Raw genomic sequence first — 12,176 nt, forward strand, 5'->3', positions numbered from 1 at the left:
CTCTCCTCCGTCCTCGCAGCACTCGTAAAAGGTAATTTGCCGCGTCCGCTGATGTATTTATAACAAAACGAATTAAACTCGGCGCGCTGCGCGAGCAGGTAACAAAACGCGACCGGCCGACAAAACCCCGGGAATAAAATACGCAAATATTTGCGTGTTTAATTTGAATCTCGCTTTGGGGTCGAGCGCACGACGGCGGCGCAACGGGAGGGTTAATAATGAAATGTCGCATTGTCGTCAGAGGGGGTTGAACTTCCTCCCTCTCTCTCTCTCTCTCTCTCTCTCTCTCTCTCTCTCCCTCGTTCTGGGATGATTTTGTTGAACGCAGCATATTGTCGTCGCGTGCTGTCGCCGTACCTGTATATAGGACCGCGAAGGGCCGCTGTGCTCTCTTTCTCCGCCCTTCGACTTCCTTTTTTTTTTTCTCCCCCTTTTCTCACCCACCCGTAACGCTGTACTCTCGCCTCCGCTTTAATTTATGACGGCCTCTACAAATTTACCTCCGAATCGCGCGGATAAATCCGGTGGTTCCGCGATCTGTACGTCGTACGCGAGACACTGCGAAAAGTGCCGCGCGTTTAACCCTTCTCTGCGAGCTGAATTCATTCTTTCCGAGGGGCACAAGGGTGTTTAAGTCGTCGAGAATACCGCGACCCTCGAGAGTGACGCGTGACGAAATGCTTTTTTGTGCGTGGGGGATGAGGCACCTTCACGCTCTCGAAATAGAACGAGGTGGCACAATTTTCAGTGATATTTGACGGTGCATTTAATTTTCCCTTTGCGACACGACACACGCACAACTCTGATTCAAGACGCTTTCCGAATTCAATTGGACCAACGGTGATCGTCAACCTTCTCGTGCAAAACAGAAACTGTCAACGGAGAGATATTGGTACATTCGGTCAGAAGCGATTTATCTGCGATTGTGGTGGTTTTTCTCAGGGACATTAGGGACGCGATCACGACCGGCGGAGGATTGTACGGAGGATTGGAGGGACGGGGACGTACCTTAATGCGATTAAGGTCGTTATCAGATGTCGCTTCCACTTCTTGCGCGATGACGTCGGCGGTGCTCGTTTGTCATCGCACCGACGTCGTCACTGGGGGTTGCATGATTTACTTCCGCCTCTCCCCTTTTCGCGCCCTTCGTTTCCCGCCGTCGATTTCTTCGTCGCACGATTCGAGCGTGCGACGTGCGTCCGCGTAAGATGAATGTATTTCTGTGACAAACACACAAACGCTCGTAGAGACAATCTCCAGCGTAATTAATTCAAGCGCCACGTATCTTGTCAGCCATCATTGATTCGCGTTATAAATCGTTTAATATCGTGATTACCATAAAAATTGTTTACGCACATTTTGAATTGAAAAAGTAATTTATGTTCAGAACCCATTTAGCCAGATGCTAGCCAGATTGCCAGCAAATTCCATAATAATTTAAAAAGCGGATCTCTATCCACAAGTAACAGGGTAACGTTTTAATGACATCTTAATTGATGTTAAAAAACGTTACAATAAGATATCATTTAACATCGCCTTGCTATTCTCTATCCATTGTTGACCTGTTTAAGTTTATCGCTTCCTGCAATTACGACTTGAGGTCATATAATAAGAGAAATGCAGCATAATGCGGAGCCTTAATGTTTTCTGATACATTTCTGCCGATATTAGAAGACAGTGCTCGAGACTGTTGCTGGAGTTTTATTAGCATAATATGCAACACACGGTTCGTAATACATGCTTTTGACAATTTGATCGGTGGCTATCTGTGGTGCGCCCACCTGTGTGCGACGCCCAGATAATACCTTACTTTCGTGACTATTTCTAACCCACGAGTAATTCATAATACGTACAAATTCCGTCAAAAGGACCGCGAATTTAAAAATCAATTGCTTTAAAGATAATATGCCTCCTATTTGAGGTTTACCCAACTCGCGTGTTCGTTCGTCATCGAGAGCGTTCCGTGAGCGAGCGGGTTAAATGTACTTCGAATTAGTTCACGACTGACACCAGCGTGGATTCGTGAAGGAAAGGGGAAATAATGATAGCGCCTAGAGAATAAATTCTCAAATCGTAGAGCTCGCGTGTCGCACGCAGGTCTCAGCCGTACGTACACGTCAGAGGGAGCATCCGAGGATTCGTTAAGGCCAGCCGTTAACGCCTTTCGCCACGACCCACCGTTGGCCTAAGGCCGATTTAGTGTCGCATTAGCGGCGAAAGCGAGGAAAAATTGTTGCCCCAGAACGACGAGGAAACGGGTAGCTTGTAGCGGGCAGTAAAAAAGAGAAGACAGGGGGAAAAAAATGTGGCGAAGGGGGCTGGAGGGAACTTGATCGTAGAACTTCGGACGTAGAACATAGGACGAGAGAGGAAGAGAAAACAGTCTCCGCGAAGAAGATAGACTCCATGGACATTGATGGCGAGGGTGTGGCCAGGAGATAGGGATGATTAGAAGCTACACCCCCGCGTGAAGGGCCGCACAAACAGCCTTGGGGGGCGCAGCCGGAAAATTCATGGAGTTACTTAGCAGTCTCCACGCCGTCGCCCGTTTATTTTAGGGACGACGGCACGGAGAGGAAGTCGTTACGTCGTCGTCAAGAGGTCGCCCCCGGGGTGGAGACGGTAATCCTAATTAATAACTAATTATGTCGGGAGACCGTCTCTCACCCTATTCGACCGAAGAGTAATGCTCGATCGGATTCTTCCTGTCGGCAGCGCGATTTGGCGATACGGTTCACCGACTATTTCCGTAGATTTATGGGCATCGGGCTTCGCCATAAATCTGATTAACGTCTTACATTAGCTTCTGCGTTTTCCCTTTGTTAGGGAAAGCATCAGAGCGTTAAAATCCGCTAATTAATACATATTATTCTCCCATCGCGCCTAATGATAGCGATGTATATCTCGTATGATTTTTCAACGTGTATTTGCTGGCAGAATAGTTAATTATCTATTTATTATTCTGATTAACTTTCCTTACGATACATATATAATAACCTCCGTTTCTTTTTAAAAAGATATTTATTTCTTTAGTATGGAAATGATATTTATTTTATCGTAGATCGCGCGAACATGTTGAGCGTAGAGTTAACGAAGCGTTTCGATACGTTTGTCAAATCCTTAAGAACGCACTTTCGCTTTATCGCACGTTAATATTTAGAATGCGAGTTATCCCTCGCAAGAACGGCGCGTATGTATCTCCCGCCATGCGGAAGCGATCATCGGCAGTAAATTCTCCCGTGAATGGAACGCCACCATGGCGTTGGACGTTCGGCGGCGACCGAAATAAATAACCATCCGGAGCTTCCTGGAGTCCAGAAGTGCGGTGCTTTTCCCCGTCGCGTTGTCCACGAAAAAGTCAATGCTGGACTGCCGGGAAAAGTCGACCAAGTTTTACGAGGGCCGCTCGAAGAAAGAGGGAGAGATCGCAAGAGGAAACGTGGAGGGAAAAATCGGAGAAAAAGACTCTGGGACTCGTTTCGGTCGGACGCTGGAGAGAGAGAGAGAGAGAGAGAGAGAGAGAGAGAGAGAGAGAGAGAGAGGGAGAGAGAGAGAGAAAGAGAGATCTCTCTTCCATATACACGCCTAAAAGTTGTTCATGTGTGTTACATACTCGTGTCTGACTCTCCTAGAAGCACCCCCCGTTTGTCAAAGGCGACCCTTCGGTGCCGCTTACAAGACAGCAAATTTGTCTCAGATAAGCAAAACAAACACATAGCGGTTGACCGCGCCATCGCCTCCGCCCTTGTATTACTCGTTTTACATCTTTTTCCCCTGAATAAAAGAAACTAGGATTGCTTTTATTGAGCATTAATTTGCGAAACATGTGAATTTTATATATTTTATAAAGAGTACACGGAGAGAATTTTTTTTTTAATTTACCCTGAAAATATGATAATTGTGATACAATACAATATTTTAAAGATTTTTACCACGAACTTCAGTAAAATTAATCAAACTTATTTTATATTTTATTGTAGTTTTATTAATGAATGAGAGAGAGATTTACATTAAAATTCTTCGAAATTACGTACAATGTTGTCCCACGACTATCATATTTTCAGAGTAAACTCTAAAAAAAAATGTTCTCTATGTATAAATCGTTTGTTGAAATATTATACTTGGCTTATTTATTGGAATGTCAATTTGGAAAAAAGTTCAATCAAAAGTTTCAGGGTGTCTATCCGACAAATATTTGCATAACTGCGTGACGATGTATACAAAAAAATTATTTAATCAGATTTGACATGCGTCGTTATAATATAAATGCGATCGGGAGAATTTTTTGATGCAAATGATTGGGCAGCTATGCAAGTGTGCGTTCGGATTTTTAAATTTGCATAGCTGCATAACCATATGCATAAAGAAAATTATCCAATTGCATTTATTCTATCACAAAGACGCATGTAAAATTAGATTGAATAATTTTCTTTATACATATGATTATACAGCTATGCAAGTTTGTCTGGATAGACCTGCTTCTCTGCTTTTTAATCTTCTGTAATATGATTATTCATATATATATTTTTAAGGAAAATTGCAAAATATCAAAGAGAATCAATTTTAAATATAAATTTAAAAGGAAGAAATAAATAGCTTCTTTCTTAAAGGTAAAAATTGGGTTTCAAATTTACTCTAAAATGCATCCCCATTATTGATCATAATTTTTCGGACACCATGTATAAAGGGCCGTAGCTATTAACGATGCATCCTGTCCATGGTCACCGAGTTATGAATCGATTCCGCGAATGCCGTGTTTCGACTACTTTCTCGCATTTCGACCGCACTAGGGATTTGCATATATTAGAGTTTATCCTTCTGAGAACGTTCGTCTTCGAGATGCACGCGCATTTACGAATGCTCGCTCTGAATTTTGAACAGAATTTTCGTAGTAACCTCATTATGGTTATTTGTGCTCGTTTAAACACTGCCCGCGGCGCACCGAATTATTGCAAAAAAAAATTATCTTCTTTGCTCCGCTGACACATTGTAACAGTGCTGACCAATTTTAAGGACCTGAAACTACACTAAATAGGAATTAAACCAGGAAACGAGACGAGACCTCGCAAAAAATTTAGTCCGGTTCGGTTAAGGGTTCACTTTCTTATTTAGTTTGACACGCGATGACCGTTTTCGTGATCGACCGAAATAATATATGAAAGCTATAGGGAGGAAGACAACGTATAATGCAGAATCATTGGATCTCATTATAAAGATGAATTTGATGCGCGATAGATATCTTTGTCTAGAAGCGACAGGTTAAATCCAGATGTCACACATCGGAGCCTCTCTTTTAACACTTTAAATAGACGCGTTAACTCTCTAATGGATACCTCTGGACATCACCTCTTCTTCTTATCTATCCCTCCATCGGTGTTGCCCTCGTCGTCGGTACGGACCCTTCTCTCTTTAGTGGCGTGTGGTCACACAGAGGAAAAAAAAAAAAGAGATACAAATAACTGAAATCCCCTGTTAGCTAATTAAATCGTCATACCGACCTTACGATATATACGTTATTTTCATTTTTATTAGTATCATCGCCGTACACGTTTACGCGTCGTGGAAGGGTGCAGTTATATGAGATCCCTTGTACTCAATACCCAATGAGATTTTAATGCGCTTCCCGAAGAGGTGCACGTTAGAGCCATGATGGACGTGAACGCGTGATCGAGAAAGGATTACGACATTCAGCATGATTATGTCGAAAGAAAGAAGAGCGGAAGAGAGAGAGAGAGAGAGAGAGAGAGAGAGAGAGAGAGAGAGAGGGAGAAAGAGAGAGGGCTAACTGCGTATCCACATTCGTCTCGGTGGGGTGCTTCACCAAGGTAGCTTCGCTACCCTGACGGGGCACAGGAATCCTTAGGGCAGCTGTGCAAAAAGAGGGATTTTCAGGCTCCAGCTGTGTGTCCCTGCGTTGCCCTACGAGGGTTACTTGTCGTGGATGGCACCGGAAAGATCTAAGGATCGTTCTGCTCACGTGCGGCATGTTTGTTGATCGAAATTACCGTTCGATCCTTTGACCTTCCTTCTTCCATGTGTGCCGGCTTTGCGAGTAAATCGTGCAGCGTAAATGAAAAGAATCGACACCTCGCTCAACCTTTCCATGCAAGTATTTAATCCGCGAATGTTTGCGCCAGCGCACAGAGTACATTGGTTGACGTCTTGCTGCGATAATTATGATGAAAATGTACAAATATGTGTAAATGAAACTTTTATGTATATATTATGTTGTACAAGTTATAGACATTTTGTGTCGAGAATATGAAATTTGAACGAAAAAAATTGTAGGTCAGTCAATAAATAATCTTAATTTTGCCTTAAAAAACCAAGACAATATATATTAATTTTTTACCCTTTATGTGAAGATAAAAATATTATGTTTTTTTTTTGCATTTTTGTCATGAAAGATCGTACTTTAGTAAATAAGATGCGCTGAATACGAATATGAAAATTGTTTCTCATGTGAAGTTTCCAAGAAAGAAGAGCCAAAGTTAAAGATTACCAAGATATTCATGAATTTTATTGATGGATCTCTTGGTAACCTTTAATCTTTAGGTAACTACATATTGTGAAAACAGATCTTAAAGTTGGCCAACTCAAGTAAAATTGGTCGACTATCATATTTCCGGATAAAAATTCTGTAAGAAAAAATTCTTTCCGTGCAGATAGTTTCCTTTAAAATCTTATTCCGAAAAAGCAAGATAAAAAATAGATACCTAATAATTTAACCTCTCTAATAAAGAATGCAGATTTCGAAAAGATTTTCTGAAATAAGATTTTTCTTAGAGAATTTTTATATAAGAGTCGGCTAATTTTTATCTGGAAATATGATAATCGACCACATTATATTTCGAAGAATTTCAATGTAAAATCTCTCTCATTTATTAATAAAATTACATTAAAGTATAAAATAAGTTTGATTAATTTTACTGAAGTGCATGGTAAAAATCTTTAAAATATTGCATTGTACCACAAAACTACCATTTTCAGGGCAAATTAAAAAAAAAAATTCTCTCCGTGTGAGTTGTGATTACCTAAAGATTAAAGATTGCCAAGAAATATTATTTCTTTAAAAATCCGCCCATAGACTTGTAGCATTTATTCAAAATGAATTTGGTATCTCATAATAGGAACTTTTTCTCTATACACACACATGTATATATATCTTATAATGGTTATAATTAAATTTTACATAAATAAAAAAAAATATAAAATTTTTGGAAGGTTTTTACATATCCTATTCACTTGTGTGCGTATTTTTAAGTACTTATTAAAAGTTAAGCTAAGACATAATTGAAAAACACAGTAACAGGGAACAACAGATTTAAATCTATCAGAAATCGTGTATATTAAAGTATTATGTTTTCTGATAGATTGAAGTCTATTATTCCCCGTTTTTATTGCTTGTGTTTTTTAATTGTATCTCAGGCATTAACATTACTTATTAACTCGTTCACATATAAACAAACGCGAATTGTAAGTACTATTGAAAATATAGGATATTAAAAAATGAACGGTTTAAATCAATTCGTTTGCGTCCCCAGCGACGCGAATATTCTTGAACCACGGTCCCATGGGCCTCGTTGAACGAGACAATGCGCAAAAAATGATCCGGAATGATCTCGATCGGGAGACTCGATGTTCGGCAATGGGGGGTGATGGCGTTGGGGAACTTCGGCGACAGTCTTTCCTTGCGCTCCTACTCGCTACGATACAATACGTATATTTGCGAGAACGGTCGGAGAGCGCGCGGCCCTCGGGGAGGTTGTCGTGGGGTAAACATCGTGTAACCACCAGGGGGAAACCCAGGGGGTGAGCGCACGTTCCCGCGCGTCCGCCCGTGCTTGCATACGATTCCATAAATATTTTATTGGCTCGTCATTCGACTTTATTGCGCCGCACGATCGAATGACACGCCGGATTAGGCGGCAGTTATTCTCTCGATACACGCGAGAAGCGCGAATCATACTGATTTATCGCTTTCGAAGTAAGTGCGTGTAAATATATTTTTTTTAACGTATTTTTTTTTTAGCTGTGCATTTAATGTATATTCTTATATTTGTTAGAATTTTGAGTGTCACTGTGTGTGTGTGTGTGTTTCGTATATTCAACTATAATTAGTACAATTCAATTAATTTGTGTAAAATAATTTCTTCTCTGCTTGAAAGGTTTATTTTTGTTGACTATTTCGTGTTTGCATATGACACGCCATAAGGGCCGTCTGTTAAACATTAAGTAAAGGAGAATTTTACATGATTAATTATTCTAAGATTTTGCTGAGTTATATATTATTCTTTTTTTAAACTGTAAATATATATTTCGTGCTTGCACCATTTCGTTACAAGCACCGTCTGCTAAACATAAACTGTGAGGAACATGAAATTTTGCATGACTAACGTTCTAAAATTTGTTTGCCAAGTTATTAGCAGCAAGAAGGTCAAATGCGGTCCTTTGGGATTTACAGTTTGTCACTTTGGACATCAAGGTTCAGCGGATTTTCTCCTAAGAATACGCATCGTCGGCAATTTCAAAGCGAACCGTATCGTCCTAATTTTCCGAGACGTTGCTCGCCTTGCACGGCGCGCATTCGCGTCCCCGCAAGAAAACATATTTTTCACGACGCAACGACCCGAGGGAAAGAAAATGAACGGCCGACCTATCTCGCTCGCTCGCGCATACACCAACGTTGCGGTATCTCGTTCCCGCGCTTAATTAAGCCGAGCCACTTAGTACCGGTGAATGCTCTTTGATTGGCAGACGAGGTGCCTGACGATAACCGAAGCTGACAGGCCAGGTACGCTGCGCCTATCCGCGCCTATGGCCTCGCGCGAGCGAGTCGGCCACTCAGTCAACATCAGGCGAATGCTGAGTTATGTCGAGGGTCCGAGTTCTTTTAAACTCGCCAATAAATCGGGCCCGGTCTCCATCGCCACGACCGACGTTGGCTCCTTCGTCTCCTCATTCTCGCTATCCTTCGTTCGCATCCCCCCATCGTACACACACACACACACTCTCTCTCTCTCTCTCTCTCTCTCTCTCTCTCTCTCTCTCTCTCTCTCTCTCTCTTCCTCCATCCCTCATGCCACGGATGCGAACAGCTCCCTCCGGTAGTCGTCGTGGTCGTTTTATTTTTTACCACCGTGCGTCGTCTCCTCTCGCGCGCCTCCGCGTTCCTCCTTCGCTCCGTCTTCAGGTAGCGCGAAATTCATTGCAGTCTCCTCCTCAGCATCTTGCTGCTACTTCTTCTTCTTCTTCTTCTTCTTCTTCTTCTTCTTCTTCTTCTTCTTCTTCTTCTTCTTCTCCTCCTTCTTCTCTTCTTACCTGTGGAGCGTCCGTCCATCCGTCCGGTCGAGCGAGGTGCGAAAATATCGGCTCGTTTGCCCGATGACTCGACGGCTTCTTCTCCGTTCGTTTCTTCCATCTTCCCTACCCCCCCCCTCCCCCCTCCCGAGAGAGAATTTTTTCTCGCTGCCGCCTCTCCTCTCTTTCTTCGCCGCGCGTGCATCATTCTGCATCTCCCTTTTCCTTTTAGTCGGCCGGACGGTCGATATTATTTCTGCAGCGGCATTCCATCGGATCGATTCTTCGCGTATCACCGATGCCGGACAACAGGAAGAAACTTACACGACAACGGAGAGAGCCGGGATGCGAACTTGATCGCGATTATGTTGTTAGGCGCGCGAATTTTAGGCAGGCTGGGGGTGACGTGTTAAAACATGTGTAATACTATTAGGATGATACCGAACAATGCGATCGTTCGAGAGATATATTCGCCAAAGCGACGACTGCATTCGCGTGTGCGTAAGATAACATATATTACTGTGACAATGTGTCGTAATATGACGATGCAAGAGAATTATATGTCACTGATACGCAGCGTAATGGTAGGGAATTAACAATGACCATCGATAATATACTAATTTGATGGCGCTTAGAAAAGATACGTTTTGGGAAAAATGTTTGATTGAAGAAATGGAAACCAGAAGACTGTATCACTTAGAATTTTGGTCGTCAACAATTTGATCTTTAGTTAGCTCGACTAAAACTGATAGAAAGTAAAGGGAAATGTAATCGAGCAAATGTGAGAATAATCAGGCACGATAATTGGAGTGCAAATTAATTATTTAATATATTCTTCTAATCAATAATATCTCTACGAGAATTATTCCGATTGATATCGACTGGTCAATTGTTAAGCAGACATTTTTCTCAATGCATTACTTTTTTGCGTATAAATACGATCGAATACATCGTATATACACATTTACACGGTGCGTACGTTGCACACGCATTTATTAACGATTAAACAAATCGGATTCTTGACGTCACGTCATTCGTTAGACACCAATTTCCTAAGCAAACGTATTTCAACGTCATCTATCGCGATCGGGAATCTCGGTGTGGCGTCGTCACCAATTAATAATTACGACATTGTCGCCTCTCGCTAAACGCTTTAATCAATGTCATCGGGCCAATTTCCGATCGCCGTTGGTTCCCATCCCATCCCCGTTCCGTCCTCCATTGCCTCTCCTCTTCTCTCCTCCAATCTCCTCTGCCACCTCCTCTCGCGCGCGCGCGCGCGCGCCTATCAGGGCGGCTCCTCTGCAGGAAATTACGTGGTACACGATCGAAACGCAGGCGGAAGTCGCAATTTATCAGTTTCCAGGCTGGACGCGCCGCCGGAGATCGCGATTCCGATTTTCCTCCCCCCCCCCCTCGCGCCTTCCTCCTCATTCACAACGTGGACCGGCCTTAATGACGCTTGAAAATCGATCGCTTCGATCTCTCGCGCACTGTCACTCGTCACTCAGTCACGCTCCGCTAATTGCGAGATATTTATCTCCCTTCGTGCCTTTTTATTCTCCGCCCGGCGTCTTCGACAGCCTCTACGCGCGAGGTGTCTAGCCGATTTTATTTGTTGTCGTAATCGTAATCCCTCGTATCGAGTGATTAATTACGTCGCACGTCGGCCCCGCTGGAATAAGTTTGTCGATCGGCTCGCCACGAGGCGTTAATAACGACAACTCGACCGTGACTCGTTCGTATCTCGCGAATCCCGATTAAAACAATTGACGTCACGACGTTCTAGGTACAATACGATGATTGATCGTTGAACAAATTAAAATGCTGCAGCTAGTAATAAATAATACTGATGAATAATATTTTGTCCGCGGACTTTTTCGACACGATCAGTCAAATTATACACTGCTCCGTTCGACGTTATTTCGACTTTCATTCCGGAGAAGCAATCGGCTGACGATTTTTCGTACTCGGAAAGATAAAAAATATTTCTTGCATCACTGGGGTGCTCCGCTGCTTTCGAATACTCGGTCGAATACTCGAGTACTCGTTCGGCCGCGGTTATGAATATACGCGGGAGGTCTCTTATGCGGTTCTCACGTGAGCGCCGCGATTCAGTATGATCGGTTCGAGATCTACGATGAAGCTGTATACGTGGCCGGAGTCCTCTTCAAAAAGAAAAAAAGGACAAAAAGGAGGTGGAACCTCGTAATAGATGGTTCAAAAGGGCCGCACCGGAAAATCGTCGATGCTCATCCGTGACGTCGAGCTCGGATGGATTCCTACATCGTTGTTTCAACAAGGAGAAAAACCGGCATGAATCTCGCAACGAGAGCCGACCATTTGTCAGCTAAATGAGTCGACGATGATCCCAGAACGGTCCACTTAAGATCGCATCGTCATTCCTCGCGAGGTGTAAAGATATTTCACGGAATTGCACGCTACTTAAAAAATTTGTTACCGTTCTCATGGTTTTCTCTCATATAGGATATGCTATAGTTTTCTAAACTGTACTTTAGAAAATTATAACATATCCTATATGTTTAATTTTCTGCTGTTTAGTTTTCTGTATTTTCTCGCGTTTTTAAAATTTAGAATGTTGAAAGTTTAGAAATTCTAAACTTTCAACATTCTAAACTTTAAAAGATACTTTTTTTGTCGCAATTTTGGCAACATTATTAATCGTAAAAATAAATTTAATTATTTTCTAGATACGTATTAGAAAGAAAAACTAGTACTATTTTTTTACTTTAACATTAATGTTTTAAAGTTAATTTGAAGGTATTGACGTTAATTTTAATTAATTAGCTTAATTATTTTTAACATTCATTATTTTCTCTAGAAAAAGAGTCTTTGTTGTATCTTTCTATTGTTGT

General features: G+C 42.1%; 1 protein-coding gene across 2 annotated transcripts in view; it reads left to right on the plus strand.

Annotated features, from left to right (window-relative positions):
- The window catches only part of LOC108746189 (transcription factor Sox-2), a 116,390-nt gene that overhangs the window by 64,577 nt on the left and 39,637 nt on the right, over nucleotides 1-12,176 (plus strand). The window lies entirely within an intron of this gene.

This window comes from Trachymyrmex septentrionalis, unplaced genomic scaffold (genome assembly GCF_001594115.1).
Source record: "Trachymyrmex septentrionalis isolate Tsep2-gDNA-1 unplaced genomic scaffold, Tsep1.0 scaffold16, whole genome shotgun sequence".
Taxonomy (NCBI): domain Eukaryota; kingdom Metazoa; phylum Arthropoda; class Insecta; order Hymenoptera; family Formicidae; genus Trachymyrmex; species Trachymyrmex septentrionalis.